This window comes from Orcinus orca, chromosome 20, assembly GCF_937001465.1.
Source record: "Orcinus orca chromosome 20, mOrcOrc1.1, whole genome shotgun sequence".
In the NCBI taxonomy this organism is placed as follows: domain Eukaryota; kingdom Metazoa; phylum Chordata; class Mammalia; order Artiodactyla; family Delphinidae; genus Orcinus; species Orcinus orca.
Window position 1 is genome coordinate 15,044,209 of NC_064578.1, and position 23,320 is coordinate 15,067,528.

At 40.3% G+C, this 23,320-nt stretch overlaps 1 long non-coding RNA gene across 1 annotated transcript in view; it reads right to left on the reverse strand.

The window, feature by feature from the left end:
• Nucleotides 1-991: 991 nt before the first annotated feature.
• The window catches only part of LOC117202631 (uncharacterized), a 67,535-nt gene continuing 45,206 nt past the window's right edge, over nt 992-23,320 (reverse strand). The window contains exons 7-9 of the long non-coding RNA XR_004485118.2: nt 13,106-13,202; nt 1,776-1,850; nt 992-1,168 (exon numbers count right to left, since the gene is read on the reverse strand). This is a non-coding gene — a long non-coding RNA (uncharacterized LOC117202631). The remainder of the gene's footprint in view (nt 1,169-1,775; nt 1,851-13,105; nt 13,203-23,320) is intronic.

Here is a 23,320-nt window from a genome sequence, read left to right on the forward strand (position 1 = left end):
GAGAAACGGGAGTGTGGGACCCTTCAAATTATCCTCCCAGATTTAACATAGCCAGCAAGGCAACACCGGGTCTTGGCATTGGTTAACACATTTGGGCGATAAAGCTGTTTGTTACCGAAACCAATCTGATGCCCCAATGAAAGCAAGAACAAAGCAACAACTAAAGAAGTCTTCCCCTCACTGTCCCCACTCCCCAAACAGCCCATTCCTTTCTGAGTCCAGGCTCCTGAATGCAGAAACTATAGCCTTGACTGGGGAGAGCGGCACTCCTTCCTCAGCTGGAGGCTGCATTCAGAAAGAATGGATTTTTCCCAGTTTCCGATAGCCTGAGACATTGTGCCTGTCACTCAGAGGGTGAGCAAAATAGGGTTCAAAAGAGAGAACGAGATGTAAAAACAGATGCAAGAGAGTGGGAAGGGTGCACAAAGTAGGGAGAGGGAAGAGACTGATATCAAACCCCACCCTGGGATGGGCCACTCTCCCTGTGCCTGTAAGAGGCTCCTAGGCTATTTTAATTATAAATACTTATATCCACGGAAGCGAATTCAGAAGGATTTATATCTCAGGGGAGTGCAGATCAATAGATCTGAGCAAACCTCATCTCCAGGCTGACCACTTAACACTGTTATCACTGATTATGGTTGCATGGCCCTCTGGGAGGGTGTCGGTTCTCCTCTTGTCCTCCGTAGGTCCACCCCATTCTTGGCCCCAAGAGGAAATCAATAAGATGCAGGGATCGATACTCAGGACATCTGCTTGGCTGCAGTGGCTCAGCATAGGATCAGAGTTTGGTTAGCCCTCGTCTATCCCGCAAACTCCCATTCTTCCCTCACAACCCCTCCATCCTCGCAGATCTGTGGGGGGCATCCTGATTTTGATCTCTAACTCATTAACTGAAATCAGCAGAAATGCTGCTGACCCTTTCAAGGAAGGAAAAACAGGCTTGGTTATCATTTGCCTTACTTTCCAAAAGTGAGGAAACTTACCAGACCTCGAGGATTGGGTCATTTCCTGCCTCGTGGCCCGTGGCATGCTTCCTGCTGCCGACTGTCTGGCTACCAAGAACTGTTGGAGCGGCTGGAGCTGGCCGGGTTTCTGTTCCAGGTCTGCCTGCGTCTCCCTATGCTTGGTCTGCAGTTGATAGATCCTCTGCTCCTGAAGCATCCAGCTATTGACCCGCCCAGGGAAAGAAAGAAAAAAACGGAAAAAAAATCAATTAATACTAAACGGCTTAACAAAACCCTGCATAGCACAGGCCTGAAGCTTACAGGGTAGGAGTTGGTGTGGTTTCAGTGGCCACAGTCGTTGTGGGGACAGGCTCAGCCAGCTAGAAAAGCTGATGTTCCAGGGACAGGAAGCCAATATGGTAGGCGTGATCACACACACACACACACACACAAACACATGCACACACACACACACGGCAGCTCGGTCTGACATGCCCTAGTCAGGGAGCAAAGAGGACAGTACAGATACATGTTCATTGTGAGCTGGTGGAAGGTGAATGATTCACCAAAACAGAAGAAGGACCAAAACCAAACTCATAGAAAGGGTGGGTATTTTTCTATTTTCTGGTTTTTTTTGGGGGGGCGGGTGTGGAAGAGGAATGGAAGGAGGGGAGATACTGTTTTGTTCTGAAAAGGTAATACCATTTACTTGTTGCAGGCGTGTTAACCCCAGGCATTTTTTCGTGCGTCTCCCTATCACACCATCACATGCAGAAACACATGAAGCTTTTTTAAGGGGGGGGGCAAGAAAATGGGGGAGCACCATACCTCAGCTGCCAGGCCCTCTCTCTTCTTCAGGAGCTGGCTTTGAAGGCTCAGGATTTTTGCATCTCGCTGTTCCAGCTGTAAAGAGTTTACATAGGGAGGGAGCAAGGAAGGATCATGAATGTCAACCAATGAGCAATTAGCATGACAAGACTAAAGTATTGATCCACTAAAGCTCACTGCACTGCTGTAGCCCCAGAGGTAGAGCGGCTCCCCTGTCACTAACTCTGACAGTGCATTTCAGAAGCTGTAATGTAGGGCTGGCTACTTTTGTAGCCCTGGCCCCTTCTCGGGTCAGGGGAGGGTGGCACCCTCATACAGCTCACCTGCAGATCTCAGGGGTCCCCATTCCTGGGCAGAAAGCAGAGGAGAACATAAAGAATGGAAAGATTTTGGCTGTCCTACTTCATTCATTTTTAAAATACAGCTCCTTCCCGATGGCACCAGGCAGTCCTATGTATTGATTGGAGAAGGGCTAGGGCGAAATCCTGGCCTGACAGCTGGGGCTGGAACTAGTGTGGTTTACCATTCTGCATGGTTAGGGGCAAACTGTCTTCTGTAGTACCAACTTCTGACTAATCCAAATACATACTTCCTGAGCACATTTTACTCATTTTAAACACTAAGGGTCAAAATGGGAGGGGAAAAGGTGCTATTTCACTAAAGAGGCACCCTTACTCCTAGGTGTAAGGCTATAATACATCAAAAGAGAAAATGATGGAGTCTGGGACTTGGCAGACACAGTATTTAGATGACACTAGCCTGGTGAGGCATTACTCTCTAAGGTTCTCCATTCTCCACTGATTCCTTCCTTTTTTACTCTCAACCATATTCACATTAACCTTTCTTCTACATTTCCCCCTATCTATTCCTTCATAAATTCACTTCTTAAATTGCTTTTCCAATTTTTTCCATACTCTTTAAAGATCCACTAGGAGTCCATCTCTTCCACGAAATCTCCCAAGTAGTGGGGATCATTTATTCTTGTGTGAGCTCCTAATATATGCCCTAAACTTCTCTATCATGATGAACAATACAGATATGGTCTCTACGCTTAAAGAACTTACAGACTAGCTAAATCATTGACAACAAAATCATCCATCCATCCTCCACCCTCTATCACCTATCCATCCTCCATCCATTCATTCATCCATTTGTTGATTCATTCAATCTGTGTTTATTGAGAATTTCCTATTATCAGGAACTGCTCTTTGCTGAAAATACAATGGTGTGGCAGAGACTTGAGTGCTCACTGATAACCATTTTCTCCTCTTCTTCCTGGATACATAGGTAATCTATATTTCCCAGCTCTTTTGTAATAGGGCCTTATGACTGAGTTCCCTCCAATGGAATGTGGGTGGAAGTGATGCATGCCTGGTCTGGCTCATAAAAATCTCCCACAAGATCCTGTGTTCTCTTTTCCTTCCACTGTGACCTTGATGGCAACATGCTGAAGATGGTGGTACAATCTGGGTCTCTGGGGTCCAGCTGGAGAAGAGTTGGCTAATCTGCATCTGACTATGGCATTAGAAATAAAATTTTATGTTATGAAATTATTGAGATTTCAGGACTTTTTTGTGTTAGCGTGAAGGTAGAAGCTAGTGTTACTTTTACTGACTAATAAAAATGGTGAACAAGAACAGACATGGAAAAAAAAAAAAAAAAAAAAAAGAACAGACATGGCACCTGCCTTCACAGAGCTTGAAGTCCAGTGGGTGAGAAAGACGTTAAATAAATAATTACAAAAATAAATGAAAAAGCACAACTCTGATAGTTGTAATAAAGGAGAGGGTACCTGGGTCAATATACACATATATTAGACAACTAGACAACTTACCTAGACAACAGCAATTACACATTTATGTTGAGATCTAAAGGGTGAGTGAACTGGAGGAATGTGAGGGTGTTCAAGAAAGGGGGAACAGAATGTGCAAAGTTGCTAGGGTAAGAAGAAGTGAGGTACATTCTAGAACTGGAAAGAACTCTAGTGTAAGTAGAACACAGAGAATGAGAAGGGATATGGTGCAACATGAGGATGGGGAAGTAAGTAATGTCCATTTAGGGTCTTGTAGGTTATGAATTTTAGTTTCAACCCTAAGATCATTGGGAAGCAACTCCAGTTTTAAGTAAGACTGATAACAAAATCAAATTTGTATGCTGAAATATTCTCTCTGGCTGCAGCACGAAGAATGAATTCATAGTTCTATTTCCAGCCATATGGTGGAACAGGTATCTGAAAAACGCTTCCACCAAAAATGTTCAGATGTTCCGAATAAAATAGAACATACAGTCTTTTAAATAAATGGCTTGAGGGGAATTCCCTGATGGTCCAGTGGTTGGGATTTGGTGCTTTTACTGCCGGGGCCCGGGTTCAATCCCTAGTCGGGGAACTGGGATACTGTAAGCCATGTTACGTGGCCAAAAAAAATGGCTAAGATTGCAAGTACAGAACTCCCCAAGTTTCAGGTACAAAGAGGGAACTGAAATGAGAGGAGTAAGCCATGGAAAATGTATCTGCCTTGAGGAGCACTTCCCAGTCTCAGTGACCGCAGGGATTAGGTTTTAACCCCCTATGGGGACAGGGCCCATGAAAGTCAGGAATTTGGAATGGATAATTCCCATGTAAAATTGTGATCCTTAAAAGGATGGCCTAGAGAAAATAAATCTATCTGTTATCACAGGGTGCTTGTCTTTTCTTGGCGCATGGGTGGGAAATTCTCAGAAAGTCTCCCCTGAGAATTTGTGACTATGCTTTACAGGTTTGGAAATTTATCATATTTACTACCCACCAAGTTCAGTGACCTGTAAGCTGAAGAATGAAAATCAAACTTGGTCTCAAGCTGGTAATATTCTTGTGGCATTTGGCAGGAGCAAATCCAGAAATACTCTGGAGGGCCACAGCTTCATATAGGTCACCTAGGTTTCTTGTAGAGAAAGCCCTGCCAAAGATGTACTGACATGTTACAAAACTAAAAGCCATGAGTGAGAGTGGTAGACAAAGCAAACAGCAGATTTAGACCTCTGAGAACTTCAGGTGATAGAACAATCTGGACTGCAAAATAAGTATACTGAAAGTAATTAAAGACATAAAAGAAGGTATCAAAATCATACAAAAATAGCAAGACATTATGAAAAAAAGAAAGTGAACTGGAGAGGGATAAGAATAAAGCATCAGGATCAAGAATGCGACTCTCTTACCAAATGTGCAGGACTCTTGGCACATATCAGGATTTAGGAAGCAGTCTTTTTTATCATTTTCTTTTCTCTCTTTATGTTAAATATGTTATTTATATAGGACAAACCTCTCACTTGCTTTGTTAGTGACATCTAAAATGTAAGGGCATAATGACTGCCCCAAAGCCAGGAAACATTTTCCGTATTTGAAACTGATGGTCAGCTCATAAGACATTCTCTCTGTTATTACTGCTGCAATGTCTCATAAAGGAAAATATCATCTCAGTGTGATTTCTTTGCTTCTTTGCACTCTTCAGCTCAGTGTTCTCTTTCCAGCTGGGCACAAATTGAGGACACTGGCCTTTTCAATGGTGGACAAAGAGTCACAATGGGAGGGAGGTCGCAAGCATCAAAGGAAAGCTCAAAATAAGGAAGGCTCATTATTTCATCAGAAACTTTTTTTTATCGCTACTGTTTCAAAAATTATTCCTAGGCCTCACAAAAGAAGTAGGAATAAGTAATGTGGTAACATCAAGAGGTTACCAGGTCAGCCTGAGCTGGGGCTCTGGAGGAGCCAATGTTGCTTCACAAATCCCCAGATGGACCCAGGCTCGATCTACAGTAAGGGTTTTTGGTAGTAGAGAGACTTAGATGGAACTAGATGATTCCAAGCATGGTGGAATCAGGTCATTTTCACTCACCTCTGTCTCGTGAGACACTGATCATTATCACTATCATCATTACCTTTTACTGAAGTTTAGCTACCTGCTAGACCACATGTTATTTGATGTACCATAAGAAAACCTCTGTAGGGTGGGCATTAACATCCCCACTTCTCTGATGACAGATACAAAAAAATGAAACCATCCAAAATTTCTCATTTTATATTAGAACCAGAATAAGATAAATGCCCTTAGCCTTTCCTTAGCAGGTTTAGGTAGAGGCAAAGTCATTCATAGCCCTAAGAAGAACAGGGGCCGATACGGAATTTCTCTCTTCATGTGCTTTCAGAGAAGGTTGTGCTCTGAGCAGCCAAAATAAAACTGTCTCTCGCCTTGTAGCAAATGCAGATTTACCCCAATGGGAGAGAGAGATTTGAAAATTAATAATTTATAGAATTTGATGTATTATTGGAGCTGCCTTCAATCAGGGCTATTTATGATATACATGGGCAATATCAAACTGTAAATGCCTCTCCTTCCTGTTCACACTTCGTTTCTGTATGTTCTTTAAAAGAGTGGGTATCCCTGTATTTGCTCCTTGCATTTTGCTCTCTCCTCTGCCTCTGACTCATATGCCCTGGCTCTTATTCCTGTACCCTCCCCACAGATATTTCTTTAACATTGTATGTGGATAAATCACACATACACATGTACACATTATGAATCTGTGCAATATAGAGTACAACTTGGTTTTTATTAGAATCTTTTCTAGGGTATGATGTTTCCAATGTCAGATAATTAGTAGATTTGGGCTAGAAGCATGATGGCTATTAGGTCAAAGAGTAAATAGCCAGTGATTACAGACTGTAGTAAAGTAAGGCTGGAGGAACAGTTCATCAATAGCTCTAACAAATCATAGAGTTCCTATTAATAGTTTATATAACTAGAATTGTTTCAATACAGGATTTGAGGTTTTCAGTCTTCATGGTATTCTTTCTTATATTAAAGCAAAGTTTACTTAAAAGACAATGCCTTGGGGCTTCCCTGGTGGCGCAGTGGTTGAGAGTCTGCCTGCTAATGCAGGGGACATGGGTTCGAGCCCTGGTCTGGGAGGATCCCACATGCCGCGGAGCAACTAGGCCCGTGAGCCACAACTACTGAGCCTGTGCGTCTGGAGCCTATGCTCTGCAACAAGAGAGGCCGCGATAGTGAGAGGTCCGCGCACAGCGATGAAGAGTGGCCCCCGCTTACCACAACTAGAGAAAGCCCTCGCACAGAAACGAAGACCCAATACAGCAAATATAAATAAATTAATTAATAAACTCCTACCCCCAACATCTTAAAAAAAACCCCAAAAACCCCTGCTGTGTCCATACAGTGTGATTCACTTTAAAAAAAAAAACAAAACGACAATGCCTTATTTTAGAATCTCTTGGTACTGGTGCATTTTGAGCCCACAAGCCCTATTTCAAGTGAATATTTACATAATGTCTATCATCACTGTCTTTATATACATAGCAGGATCTCATGTTCATAGATATTGTGGTTTTAAAGATCTGTCCTGTCATCTATTTAATTTTCTTGTCCTAGTTACAGAGGAGGACTCATACCTACAAAGAACCATTTGTGTTTTCTTTGCTTGCAGCTTGAACTAGCTCACTGTCTCACTGGAGAGTTATAACTAGTTCCTACTGATAGCAAGAGACCCTTTGTTGTTGAAGATTTTTTTTTTTTTACCTACTAAGAGAAGTTTCTGGATATCAAGGCTTAAAATCCTGTCTACATTTCTTCTTGAAGGGAAAATTAGAAAGAAAACATTTCGAAATTATGCCTTGCACATAATAGGAATTCAATCAATATTGATTCATTAGGAAATCCAAAGCCATATTTTGATTCAAGTTGTACTGGAGGGATAAACACAAATTGCATTTGTGTTTACTGTATGCTCAGTGATGGAAAAATGGTGTTGGGACAACACCCAACAATGTACCAAATGCATCAAAATAAATTTCAGATAAATTAAAAGCATACAAATAAAACCACAAAATTACTAGAAAAAATGAGAGAATTAAAAAGAATAATATTGGAGTGAGAGAAGTCATTGCAAAACATGAGACAAAACCCATAAGTCATAATATAAGGATATATAAGGTCACTGTAATAAAAATAAAACAAATTTTTATATGGCAAAAATCATCATAATCAAAGTAAAAAGAGAGATAGACTGGGAAGTTCTATAATTCATATCATAAACAAATTGCTAATTTCTATAGTATACAAAAACCTGCTATAAATCAATGTATAAAAGTCCAATAACCTAATGGAAAACAAGCAAAGAGTTCATAGGAAAAGAAATAAAATGACTTTTACACATATTAAAAACAATCTCACTCAAAGCAAGAGAAACGCAAATTAAATCCTCACTGAGACACCATTTTATACTTAATATACTGGCAAAACTCCAAAATTATTGACAACACAATGTACTGGTGAAGATGTGGCAAAACAAATTTTTTCAGATATTGCTAATGGGAGTGGAAACAAGCACCAAACTCTATGGGATGCAATTTTCCAAAATACGTTAAAATGACATGTATATACCTTTTGACCTAGCTAGTCCAGTTCTATAATTTATTCTACAGATATACCTGCACACACATGTAAGATGGCACAGGTAAAAGGCTATGCATTGCAGCTTTGTAATAGCAAAAGATTAGAAACTACCTAAATGTCTCTCAGTAGGAGACTAGTTAAAAAAATAATGGCTTATCTAACAATAGGGTATCATGAAGCTATAGAAATGACTGAGGACTCTCCTACATAGAAATTCCTTCTCTGTATCCATTTCAGGAAAATAAAATAGATAACAGGAGAGGTCCAGGAAAAAACATAAATATCTATAAACATGATGTTATAAAAAAGTACAGACCAGGGTATACAGCATGCTATTTGTGTAAAAATGGGGAGAGGAGTATATGCATACATGTATTTGTTTGTCATATGCATAAAATAACTCTAGAAGGACACACAAAAACTGGATAACATGGATTGCCATTAGGTAAAGGAATTGGGTAGGTGGGAGACACAGAAAAAGAGAATTTTCACTGTGTACCTTTTGTACTTTTTGCATTCTAAGAATGTTTTCCTATTTAAAAAGTTAATTAATTAATAAAAGATACCTCTCATACACAGGCACACCCATAACCACATACACACAGAACACACTTCATTTGCTATCAGACTTCAGAGCTACAAAGATAAATAAATCCCCAGCATGCTAGCTTCTTGGCAATATTATTAGGCTACCGGGCCTTGGGAGTTAATGGCACACATGTTATAATTAGGGTTAAGTGGGACTCATCTGCCAAACATGTCTGCCTCCTGAATTCCTAGCACTTTATCACATACACTTGTTGAATAAAAAATGAAAACTGAAGGATAAACAACAGATTAAACAGCAAATGGTCTTTGTGGATAATCCCAACTATTAATATAGTAAAAATAAACATAGTTGTTATACCCAGTAAGTCTGGAGACTTGGTTTCCACTACACAGCTGTGGGCTTGGTAAAGTCACTTGAATGGGAGTAACTAGTAAATAGGGAGCGTGGACTAGATCATTTCTAATGCTCCTTCCAGTTGCATTTCTCCTTGAAGGTATCCCAGTTGCAACACTCTTTACCAGAGTGTATGATCAAACTCTTTACTGTCACGTTATGTCTGAGTCTCCAGCTTTCTAGACCTGGGAAGACCCCAGAGTTACCCTGCTCTCAGTCTTTTCCTTTTTGCTTTAAAATACACAAAAGTCTTCCTGTTATCCAAAAACCTTCTGAGCCACTAATTTATTTAACTCTCTCTTCCTCCCACTTCTCTCTTTCCTTTATCTGCCAAATTTCTTAAATGATTTAAAGTCTGTTTGTGTGTCTGTCTCTTATGAAATTCACATCACATTAAATTAACCATTTAAAGTGTACAATTTAGTGGCATTTAGTGCATTCATAATGTTGTCCAACTATCACCTCTATCTAGTTCTAAAATATTTTCAGGGCTTTCCTGGCGGTGCAGTGGTTAAGAATCCGCCTACCAATGTAAGGGACACGGGTTTGAGCCGTGGTCCGGGAAGATCCCACATGCTGCGGAGCAATTAAGCCCATGCACCACAACTGAGCCTGTGCTCTAGGGCCCACGAGCCGCAACTACTGAGCCTGCATTCTACAACTACTGAAGCCCGCATGCCTGGAGTCCGTGCTCCACAACAAGGGAAGCCACCGCAATGAGAAGCCTGCGCACCACAACGAAGAGTAGCCCCCACTTGCCGCAACTAGAGAAAGCCCGTGCACAGCAACAAAGACCCAATGCAGCCAAAAATAAATAAATTAAATAAATTAAAAACATATAAATAAAATATTTTCATCACCCTCAAAGCAGCCGTTGTACCCATTAAGCAGTCGCTCCCCATTCCCTCCTCTCATCAGCCTCTGGCAACCATTTTCTATCTTTATGTCTCTATGGATTTACTTATTCTGGATATTTCATATGAATGGAATGTGACCTGTGTAACTTTGATGTCCGGTTTCTTTTACTTAGCATAATTTTTTCAAGGTTCATCCATGTTGTAGCATATATCAGTGCTTCATTTCTCATGGCTGAATAATATTCCATTGTATGGCTATACCACATTTTCTTTAACCATTCATCAGTTGGTAGACATTTGGGTTGTCTCCACCTTTTGGCTTTGTGAATAGTTCTGCTATGAACATTCGTGTACACATATATGTGTGAATATCTGTTTTTCAATTATTTTGGATATATACCTAGGAGTGGGATTGCTGGCTTATACAGTTAATTCTATATCTAGCTGTTTGATGAACTTTTTGTGTCTCTTTTTGAAGCAGTTTGCTTAGGCTTAGGTGCAGACATTCATCAGAGGCTCATTCATTCAATAACTATTTATTAACTGCCTGCTAAGAAACAGGTCCTTTGCTCAGACACTGGAAGATATGAGGGTAAGTAAGACAGTTTATCCCTTGAAGGGTCTCATGGTTTGGCATAAAGAGGTAGATGGGGAAATGAACAAAATGTAAACTGGATAGCATCTTTCCAATGATGAAAACCCTACAGGAACTCATCACTGCAACCAGAAGAAAACCCAAATTCCATACTAGAGGCTTCATGACTCTGCCTACACATGTGACCTCATGTAATCTCCATACAAAGTGTTATGGAAGTTCAGTGTTAGGAGAGAGAACTTCACGGAAGAGATGAGATTTAGCTTGTCCCTTAGGTTAGCAGGAGGATCTCTATAGAAACCAAATGTGAACTCCTGAAGGGAGACACATGAATACATTTTCTCATCTGCTTTGGGCTACCTTCCTTCTCTCAGAATTGACTCTCTTGCTCTCTAGCTGATCAACTTAGTCAAGAATCTGGGGCAAACTTTTAATCCTGCTCTCGCTGATGAATTAGTAATTGCCTGGAGGAAATGTTTCACTTTTATCCAAGATATTATTAACATTTTCAGGGCAATATAGTATTATTTAGGAACTTGGCAAAGTAATTAACCCAAAGCTCGTGTTAATACACTTATAAAACATAAAATCCGGGCTTCCCTGGTGGCGCAGTGGTTGCGAGTCCGCCTGCTGATGCAGGGGACGTGGGTTCGTGCCCCGGTCCGGGAAGATCCCACATGCTGCGGAGCGGCTGGGCCCGTGGGCCATGGCTGCTGAGCCTGTGCGTCCGGAGCCTGTGCTCTGCAACGGGAGAGGCCACAGCAGTGAGAGGCCCACGTACCGCAAAAAAAAAAAAAAAAAAAAAAAACCCATAAAATTCTTGTTTACTTTGTCATCAGATCCATCATTAGTACCCTTAATTATTGAAGACATTGATACTTCAGATTTTAATGAATTGTTGGAAAAACTGCTGGAATTATGAAGGCCAATAAATTGTTTGAGCATTTAAAGAGAGTTAATGGAAATTTATGCCAATCTAGATTACATAATCTCTTCCAAATTTTCATTTATCTCTACCATATACACCAATGCTACTTCAACTGGCCTACCTCTAACATTTGCAGAATCTGGGGAGAAAGATTAAATGGAGGTGTACATACCATATATCTAAATATTTAAAAGTTATATATCAAATGGTTGCATAAAATATGTTCTATCTTCCTACTTGTATATTTGTGTACATATGTATATACATACATATGTATGTATATACACACACACACACACACACACATATATATATATATATATAGATCACAGCTGTGATTAGCTCACAGTCCTCAGACTCCAACCCATTTCCCTCCTCTTTCTACCCTGCTTTTGCTCCTTGCTATGAATGATTTCATGAACATGTGTGTGAACACTCTCCCTGCACATCCAACATTCATTCCCTGCTCCTGCAAACAGTCGTCCCTTGGCTACTCCTTGGGCCTAGTGGTGCAGACCAAGAGGAAGGCCCTAGGGAAGAGTCCCATACAGGTCTTGGAAGCACACTTGAAATTCAAGAGTCCTGCGTAGTGGAGTGTGATCTGGAGGTGGGGAGGACTGGTAAGTGGAGTGGGTACCCTCCCTTCATCCCATCCTCAAGCAATGGGAAGGAATGAGATGTAGCCAGAGAAGGGCCAGAGCAGAGCCCTCTAATATGGGGTCCAGAAGTGGGCCCCTCTTGCTGCACCTCAGAAATCTCTTCTGTCCTCCTTGTCAACAGTGAAAAATTGTGTGAGTTTTTTAAACTATGTGGGCCTTGGTTTCCTGATCTGTATAAGGGGTCATAAAGCTGCTGCTATTGCTACTACTCAAGGTTGTTGAAAAGTCTAGATAAATTTAACAATGTACGTGAGAGTGCTTTGTAAAGGTGCTATATACTAGAAACATATTGTTATTATGTTGGGGTTTTTTGGTTTATTTTGATCGGACCCTGTACTAAACCAGAGGGCAAAGCAGCTGCTTGCTGTGCACACACTCTCATGTTCTCATTAACGTATAACCAAAAAAGAAAATATGGAGAGCTGATGACAAAGGAGTCAAAGGTTATTAAATATCCTTCACGTTTTATTTTTCCTAAATCTGCTTCCTGATTCCTCCAGATCCAGATTGATTTCTTTAAAACCCTGAGTTTGTGGACATGTGCTAATTTGCATGGCTGATCTAGGTCCCCAGATTGATGCCGGGTAAGGGACATTACTCTTCAGCTGTAAGGCAGGGTACCTCCTGCATTAAGCAGGAAGCAGACTGATATCTCATCTGTTCAGCCGGCAGAGAATATGCAGTGTACCTTTGTGGTAAAAGCAGACGACTGAACGAGCAGGGTGTGCAGGGGAATGAATTACACCATGAGCTTCTGCATCCATAAAAATGAGGCCGCTCTGGGGTCAGGCGGGTGGGTGATGTTTCACGGAGGCAGGTTAAACTGATTCGACCCTCCGGCTCACTGATTTGAAGCTGACAAAAGGGGCTGTGCTGTCGCTCGGGGCTCCGAATGAACTTACCGTTGTCTCTGGCCATTTTGAACGAGGAAAGTCTCTGGATTTTTCTTTCTTAGGATTGTATTTTCTTTCTTCTTCTTTTAAAAACACCATTTCATTCCTATTTGCACAGAAATCCAAATCAGTTTTATTTTCAGGAATAGGGATTTTGGTATGTTTGGGGCAAAACCCCTATATCTTTATCCCCTTTTATCATCTTGCTAAGTAGAACAAATTGTGCTACTTCGGTTTTTTTGCTTTTCAAAAGCAATTACTTCCCTGTCATTTCTAGACATTCAAGCAGAAGAGTCTGCCTTGATTACCCATCCTTCCTCTCCCCTCCCCCTTTCAAGTCCTCTGGCTTCTGCACTGCTAGGGAAGGATTCAATTAAATGAAGTGTCAATGGAGCTACAATGGTTTCAGGTCAGAGACGTCAGTAAAAAGCTGTGGAGCTGTGCTGTCCCTGTGTATGTAAATGTATATATTTATACCAGGGATGTCAACTTTCAGGACTCTCCTCCTCTGCTCTTCCCTGATCAAAGATGATTGCTGAGGCAATTACTGCAAAGGAAAAGAAATTCAGGGCCTCCCGTTCATCCTAGTGCTGTAGGAATTTAATTGCTTGGAATAATGGAGCAGAAGTCCCTTTCCTTTGCACACGGCCACACTTAGACACACACAAACTTACACACATGGTTGTGCTAGGACATAGGATGGCAATGCAGAAAAACATCCATGCACCCCCTAGTCCTGATGCCTGTACATGTACACAGAGCTGCCTGTGACACACACACAAAATACTGTACTCTCTGGCTAATTCAATAAAAGCAATGTATAGTATCTGGCTTACATTAAAAACTATGTTTTTACCTTCCTTTATAAAAGACTTAATTTTTATTCCTTTATCAAAAGAGACATCTAAAGTTAAAAAAAAAAAGAGAAGAGGATACAGGGAGAAGTCACAGCAGCAAAATACACAAATTCTTCAGTTTGTGCTTTTGTTGTTTAATTCTTCTGTACACACAGTCACAGAAGTCCTAAGTCTCTGCACAAACACTTCACATGTTAAAAATCCCTCTCAAGCCCTTTTTGCTTTGTTGTAGGCACAAGGACAAGTTGAGTATTCTATACTATTCACTGTGTTCTAGGCTATTCTGCTTTTGTTCTTATATGACATGAAGAGGGATTCTAACTTGCATCAACAAATATAAAGAGTGACATTCAGATGCAGAGAATCCTAGCTCTCTAATTAGTTCTGCTATGTCCAGGCACTGGGAGTACGTGTCGTGTGGCTTCAGGCTGGGGTTAGTCCCTGGTCACACTTAGAACACAGGCTCTAAAGCATCCACATGGCAGATTCAGGTTTTCATTTCAGGCTCCCAAGGGCTGTCAGATTTTAAATATTATTATTTGGCCTAATTGGTTCCTCCTTTGATGGCAAGAGAGTAAAGACAGGGAAAAATACCCTCAGAAACCCTGTCATCCACACAAAGGCAGAGCACAGACACTTGGCTTTGTGTTAACAATCACTAGAAGTTTTTCTTTTTCTTTTTGTGGATTAAGTAGTTAACTGTGTGCATGAAGCTCACATCCATCCTTTCTAGGACAGTTAAGAATAAATACAGCCTTTCAGAAAAAGGAATACAAATTTTTTCCACTGTTGTGATTGTTGAAATTAAAAAAAATTTTTTTTCTGAAAATTTCAGAAAATGGTGGTGGTAGATAAACCAAGTGCAAACCAAAAAAGATCCCAAAGCACCTTATTTTAAAGATTTGGAGATACCAATCTCAGGCTTCTCAGCTCAGCAAGACTACCATCCTCTCTTTGGATTCTCTTTTCCCAGACTGTGTCTTGGAAACTGACTCCAGCCAGTTATCTGGACCAATCATAGGGCTCACCTTTTTTGTTTTTTGTCTCTCAGAGATCTCATTCCTGTACTACCTAAATAGAATGTCTGAAAACAGTTGTTTTATATGTTTTATCTTATTTTCTAGTTGTTTACAGTGGGAGGACAATTCTTATAAAAGTGAATCCTTCATGATTTTTTTTTTTGCTCTATAAACACTTATTGGGGAAGGGTGGGGGAATCCTTCATGACGTGAAAGAAAATTTTAACCTACATATTGTTGAATAAATGATTGAATGAAAAAAAAAGATTTGGAGATAAAAGTGGCTATGTGGATGGCTATGTCAAAATATTACAACTGAGCCCCTGATGATGTCTCTGATGGTTTTTTTTTTTTTTTTTTTTTTTTCGGTATGTGGGCCTCTCACTGTTGTGGCCTCTCCCGTTGCGGAGCACAGGCTCCGGACGCGCAGGCTCAGCGGCCATGGCTCATGGGCCCAGCCGCTCCGCGGCATGTGAGATCTTCCCGGACCGGGGCACGAACCCGCGTCCCCCGCATCAGCAGGCGGACTCTCAACCACTGCGCCACCAGGGAAGCCTTGTCTCTGATGTTTTTGTTTATTTGTTTTGGTTGTTCTGGTTCCTAACTGGTGGATTCTGGGCTTGGATTTTATATTTCTGACTCCCTTCTCTAATGGGCCTCAGTGTCTCTTTACAAACATGTGTAACTCCAGCTGTAGCCTCCCAGCTGCACTGATGCTGATGAGCTTGGACACTGCCCAGTCTTGAATATTCAATCTAATAGGGGAGGCAGAAACATAAATAATTACAATACAGGAGAAAGACCATAATAAAGGTGACGAAGGAATACCCAGGAGGAGCACAAAACCTGGGAGGAAATCACATGGATCCTGTTCTGGAGCAGATGATTCCTGGGCCAAAATTAGCCAGCAGGTTATCAGTTACAATGACCAAAGCAGCCAAAGTTACCTTACATTTGACATTAATTTTTCAAATGATTTGATCTCCCTAACCCTCATTTGATGGGAAGTCCAATGCCCTCCTCCAGATTTCTGTAAATTCCTGGGTTCGAGGGGCTTGAAGTCCAGCTCCTACCACACATCACTGGTATTGAACTTCTTTTGGCCTGTCCGTTCCCCCTGGTCTGTACCAATCCAGGTGTGGTACTTGGTACTACACAAGTACTTGGCACTTGGTTTGTATGAAACACCCACCCAGGGTGTGTGTGTGAACACCTTGAATTTTGGAGAGATAGAGGTTTTACATCACCATATTCCTGGCCCTTTCTCGGTTTTCCGAAATTCCTTCCCTATCATTTCTGCAGCTCCCCCACTCATCTGGCTCCCCTATCAACTTAGCTCTGCTTACTTCATTACGGAAAGCAATAGCATTCTCTACCCGCTCCACTGCTCCAGCCGGCCTCCACATACCCATTGTGCACATCTACCGTCCTTAGAAATGTGCTTACATATGTACACACACACACACACACTCTCTCTCTCTCACTCTCTCTCTCCTAGCAGAGGCTTTGAGATTTGAGTATGTTCCTTCTTCTTCCTCCACTTGTCTCTGTGGAGCCTCATTTCCTCATGCTGAGGATTATGGAATCTCTTCTCATCATCTCTCCAACAAGGTAAAGTTATCCCACAAATAGTCATTCCACATCAAATGTGTGCCTGGCTCTGTTTTGGAGGCACTGGGGACACAGTGGGAAACAAGCAAAGAGAGTCTTCGCCCTAACAGGTCGGTTTTAGTTTCTAATACCATTTCCCCATTTCCCCCTATTTTTCCAGGAAGCAAAATGTATTTAATAAATGTTTGCTGAATGAGAGTTCTCACTCAAATTTCTTCTGCTGCCTTATCTCTCCTTACTCCTCTCCACTAACCCTATGCTCAGGTGTAGTGTCAGACTCTCCCAACACCACCTGTCTATTCCTGCTGCTAGAACTTTGAGAGGGGTATTCTTTTTTTTTTTTAACATCTTTATTGGAGTATAATTGCTTTACAATGGTGGGTTAGTTTCTGCTTTAAAACAAAGTGAATCAGCTATACATATACATATATCCACATATCTCCTCCCTCTTGCAACTCCCTCCCACTCTCCCTATCCCACCCCTCTAGGTGGTCACAAAGCGCTGAGTTGATCTCCCTGTGCTATGTAGCTGCTTCCCACTAGCTAGCTATTTTATGAGAGGGGTATTTTTAAAGCTAATATTTATTGTGCTCTTTTCATGAGCTTTGCAGAGTACCTTATATTCATTCTTTCATTTAATCCTCACAAAAACTCAATGAGGTAAATAATATTATTTTTGTTTCACAGATGAATAAACAGGAGCTTAAAACAGTTACTTTCTTGCCTATAGATGGTCCTTACCTATTAAAATCCTACTCACCGCTTTAGCTAATCTTGAACCACATGATCTCCCCAGCCTTTGAAATTCCACACCACTCTGTTTCAGCTCTGAGTAACCTAATTCACTATTTGTATTAAAGATATTTTTTCTGTCTATTAGACTGTAAGCTCCTTAAGGGTAGAGGGTGGGTACGTTCATCTTTGGATACATTCAGATGCTTGCATACGGAGGCCTCAATAAATAGCTTCAAATTAATTTAAATAAAACAACCATAGAAAATGGCTTATCTCAAAAAGGAGCTGAAGGTTACATGAATTACCTGTATCTCCTAGAAAGTTCGGAATACTGTCCTGGGTAGAGCCAGAATTCCGAAAGAATTTTGAATTCTTACAGTTATTATATAATAACTGTAAGATTTACTATTTGTACTAAGGTCCCGAACTATTTGAGGCTAACCTGCACTACAGTACGAATAAAATAATATTGCAGGAGTAAAGAAACTGAAAATAAGAATTAAGCCAATTTAAGAATCACTAAATAATGAGAGGGCTTACAGCTGCTATTGTGAATAACCTAATTATGTTTTCAGTACAGATAAATTTTGAACAATTGCCTAGGTCATAATAGATGTGTAGCTAGAAAAGAGACCCTGTTCCAAGTACTCAAGGTAGACAGCTATGGAGCCAAAGACAGTGGTTGTCTGCACATGTATCCAATTTTTTTCTCTCTGTTCCCCGATAGTGAAGCTGTGACACAATGTTTTGTCAAGGAACGGTTACCAAGAACTGGCATAGAATTCCACAATAGGTATGGGCTGGAAGGAGTTATAGGTATCTGGTCTGTTTCTTTTGGTAAAGCTAAAGTCTACTTTTTCTTCATGTACATAATCAATATTTATTTTATATAACTATAAATATATACACAGAAATAGGTAAATACCAATGGCTAATATAGGTGAAGATTTGAAGAAATAAAAGTAAAACAAGAAAAGGCAGGGTTGACTACTGGAATACAAAAGCATTAGAAGGTAGAATATAAACAACAGAGCTCAAAAAAGAGAATATAGTTCATTTTTACTGAGGCTATTACTCAATTTTTAAAAATGGCTTTGCCTCATAGAGTTTCACTGGTCATTGAGTCACCTATATATTGGCTGGTGCTTGGGTTTCTTTTTTGAAAAACATTTCTATATTCATATGCTTTGAACCTCTGTAATTTTGTGTTATGTATTGTACTAATCAAATGCCAGATTGAGCAATGGTTTCATTATGAAGATGTGGTTAAAACAGTCTTGTAAGAAGGATATAATTTGTATACAGTCAGGAAAAAAATTGCAACATTTCTCAACCAAAGGGATGATGACCTCTGTGAGTGGTTCTCAAGGCTTCCTAGCAAGGGTTTTTAGGTTATCTTAACCTCGGGGTGCTGGATACTTTCCACTTGCCCCTCCAGATCTACTCTGCATCCTTCTTCACTCGGCTGCATGCTTTGGAGCCTGACCTCTATGAACTGAATGCATCAACTGGCCCCTTGCTCTGGTTTCCACTTGGTTCAATTAAGGCATCAGTGGGAGGGAGGAGATCTGCTCCCTTTCTGTAAATCACTTGAGGGCAGCTATGTCCTTTGATGGAATGTCACAACACCTCCCAAGATGTCCTGTCTACACAACTCTCTCCTTCCTCACCTTCAACGTTAGGGTGGTGACAGCTACCCTGTTCTGTTACTAGCTCCAGTTCCAGAATACTGCAATATTCCTTGCTATTTCCTGCACCCCTGCCTAAACCTTTATAAGTAGCTGTTTCAGTATGCTCTCCTCGAATTCTCACTCTGAGTATAACAGCTGTTTCTTGCTGGGACCCTGACTGATATACTCAGGTATTAGCTAAACTTAATTCTTACTACTTTCTACCTGGTTCCTCTTTCTAATCAGAACAGCGTAATTGGTTGTATACCTAACCCAACTCATATTACTCTTTCTTTCTGGAATGCCTTCATATGTCTCTCTTCCAATCTAGGTTTATCAATATCTTATGACACAACTCAGGCATCACTTCCCCCTGCCCATTACTAATTCCAAAGCAAAATTAGCAATCTCTTCTTACATTACTCTAGGTACTCCATTCCATCATCACTAGACACTTATATCTTTAGGTGTTTTATTTATGGATTAGTGTTTGTGTTCTCTTCAGTGAGAGTACAAACTCATAGAACGTCAAAGACTCTGTCCTTCACTTTTAGATTCATTAATTAATTCAACAAAGAGTTTTTGTACCAAGTATGCATCAGTCACTGTTCTTGGCTTCAGGGATAGAGCAGTGAATATAACAGACAAAAATACCTGTCCCCTTGGAGCTTATACTCTAAAGGAGGTGACAAAAGATATAACAATAAGTAAGTTAAGATTTTAGAATGTTAGATAATGACAAGGGCTAAGGAGAAGAAATAAATCAAGGGAGAATAGACAACTTCGGGGACAAGTGCTGAAATTTTAGGTAGGGTGGTCAGGGAAGATGTCACTGGAAGATGACTAAATGGAGGACAGCCATGTAGATAGGCGGAGGAAGAGCATTCCAGGCACAGGAAACAGCAAATGCAAAGATTCTGTGGGAGGACAGTTCTATTCATTGAACAGAAGGAGGTCAGGTGACTGGAGTGGGAAAACAACAAAGAATAGCAGAAGATGAGGTCAGACATGTATCAAGTCCTAGTGGTGGTCACATAATAGTTGCTCAACAAATTCAAAGCCTTTTAGAATTGGCAGGAAAATGGTTTGAAAGAATGATCTGGATAAGGAAAATCAGTGATGCAAAAAAAAAAGTCCCCAAAGATATTGCAATTGGAGAGCTCTTCTATCTCTCCTTTAAGCCCTTGTCCCTTTCACTGTCTCCTTTCTCTACCAGTGTTAGGAGTGAAAGCACACCAGTGTCGATTACCAGCACACCACTCATGATGTTTCTTTTGGAATAGCAGTTTCAATTATAATAGAACACTCAGAAGAAAAATACCATCAACCTAATAGAAAATTAGGCAAAGTGCATGGCCAGACAGTTCACAGAATAAAAATTACTAGCTAAAAGAACAGCAAATACAAAGCCCAAAGATGGGAGCATGCTTGACATATTTAAGAAACAGTAAGGGGACTTCTCTGGTGGCACAGTGGTGAAGAATCTGCCTGCAATGCAGGGTACACGGGTTCGATCCCTGGTCTGGGAAGATACCACATGCCACAGAGCAACTAAGCCCGTGTGCCACAACTACTGAGCCTGCTCTCTAAAGCCTGTGAGCCACAACTACTGAGCCCATGCGCCACAACTACTGAAGCCCGTGTGCCTACAGCCTGTGCTCCGCAACAAGAGAAGCCATCACAATGAGAAGTCCACACACTGCAACGAAGAGTAGCACCCGCTCACCACAACTAGAGAAAGCCTGCATGCAGCAACAAGGACCCAATGCAGCCAAAAACAAATAGATAAATAAATTTATAAACAAAACAAAACAAAAACAAAAGCAAAAAAAGCCAGCCATATGTGTCTACTGATGGAAGAACACAATTCTTGTCAAAGGGTTTGAATCTCCAAAGGTCAGCCTCTGGATCCAACTGCCAACTTGCAGAAAATACAAGGGACAGAGGAACACACTGAGCTGTACCATGAGTCTGAAATCAGCAAAATCCAGACTAAGAAGAAATTTTATGGATCAAATAGCCCGGGTTCTTCAACAAATAGATTTTAAAGAAAGAAGGGGTAATCTATAGAGACTTCAATGACATATCAAGGTAAAAAAAGGAGCAGACTAAACAATAGTGTCTAGAGATGCATACATGGGTCATAAAAACATAAAGAAATGCAAATATCTAATATCACAGTCAGGAGGGAGGAAGAAAGCTTCAATTGTGATTGCACATGGAGGGACATCTGGGAGGCTGGAAAAGTACTATTTCTTGATCAAGGTGGTGTTTGCCTTAGAATAATTCACTAAGGTATACATTTGTTCCATATAGTTTTCTGTATTTCAGCTTTATTTTACAATAAAAAGGCACACAATGCTAATAGTTATAAATATATATGAATATAATATACATACACATAGATGGATATGGAAGTAAATAGAAAAAGAAATAGATGGATAGGTAGATTAAAAAAAAGTCCCACAGTTCCAGAGATATGTGGGCTTCTTTTGAACATTTACAGATAGTAGGAGATGGATAATTTACTAAAGAATAGCATTCTGAGCTTGGTTGGGCCCCTTCTCTTTTCTCTGTCCAAATCAAGTAATTGTTAGCAGAAGTTTTTGCTCTGTGGTCAAAGCCTGAGATCTACTCTCTGAATAAAGTTATTTGTCTGCTCAGAGATGATTCCTTGGAGGGTACTGGGGATTAAGAGAGAAGCAGAGCAGAGACTGAGCACCTCTGTATTACCAAGCAAGACATGGAAACAAAAAAGGACAGTTCCACTCAGAAATGGTGCATGCAAAAGTGCCTTACCTCCAGTAGAAAGGTTCCCTGCCTTTTACAATCACTGGAATTTCCAACCAGCCTGCCTGCTCCCTGCCTGTCAGTCAAAACCTAGTCAGCCATTTACATGAAACTGGAAATCAGCCTTTTTTTTTTTTTTTTTTCCATTGGTGAGGCCTACCAGGCAAACGTATATATCAACCACAGAGGAAACCACGATCCTGATTCATAATGGTGCATGGACAAGAAAGGAACATAGCTATTTGAAAAAATCAACAAAACAAAAGAGAAAGTAGCAAATATCTAACAAAAGAGAAAGTAGCAAATATCTAAATATTCCTCCTTATCCTGGAGGAAACAGAGCTATTTTCTGTTTCCTAGACATATCCTTGTAAATTTCCTAGACATATCCTTGTAGAATTTCAGAACTTGAAGAATTAAGAGAAAACTGATAGCTTTTGGTGAAGGAGGAAAGGTTAGCTATAATAGAATGAAAAGCAGACTGATATAAAATATCTCAGCAGCAACACTGGATGTTAGTAGACTTTGAAGCAAAGCCTTCAAAGTCCTTAGCAGGAAAAAAAAATCTGTACTTAGCCAAACTATCAATTAAGTATGAATGTGGAATTAAATTTTTGGACATGTAAGCACTCAGAGAGTTTAACACCCACATATCCTATATTTAAAAATTACTTAAGTAGATTATTCTGAGTAAATGACAAAGGAACCCAAAGAGGAGGATTATATACAATAAAACCCCTGCCACACACAATGGAAACTAAGTATGACAGTGAGAAGTAAAGGGAGATAGAAAGATATGTGAAAAATACTGAGTAGGGATCTTGGTGCTTGAGATATTTCTCGTTCGAATAACAAACTTTCAATGATCTAGGATTAAATGTCTTTCTCTATTGATTCAATCATGCTGCATGGTTCTACGGTGACTATACAATCATCATGTAAAAACTGCATTTTATCCGGTGTCTTTAGAGTCACCTTATGCACAATGCCTGTAAGACTAAGATTATAAATGTTAAAACACTGACAAAATAAAAATTATACAACTACCAAAAATTTGATGGGACAATGGAGAGAAGCGGTGGAAGGAGGGGTTGATGCAGTATCTTCACAACTTTTTTTTTAATACTTTCATAGGATAATAAATCAAGGAATAAGTTTTTAAAAACAATCATTTAAAATCATAAAGGCAAACACCAGAAGAATTTAAGACATATAGCTAAAGGAAATTGTGGGTAGGGAACGAGGTGTAGGTAACAAGATGAAGAACCTCAGCCTGGAGTCTATTAGGTATCACCTAGAGTTGAAACATTAATATCGAAATATGAGAATGTTGTTAATAGTTGCAATGGCTGATTGACCAACTCTAGCTGGAAAGAGATTTGGAAAATGAGTGTGTGGTGTTTTCCACAAAACTCATAAGGAAGAGAATGCTCCAGTTATCAGAAGGGAGTTTAGGTGTTGGGTAGTTAAAAAATAAAATAAATATAAAATAAAATAAACTGTAATTATACCAGGTTTTTAAGGTCCTATTCAAATATCTAC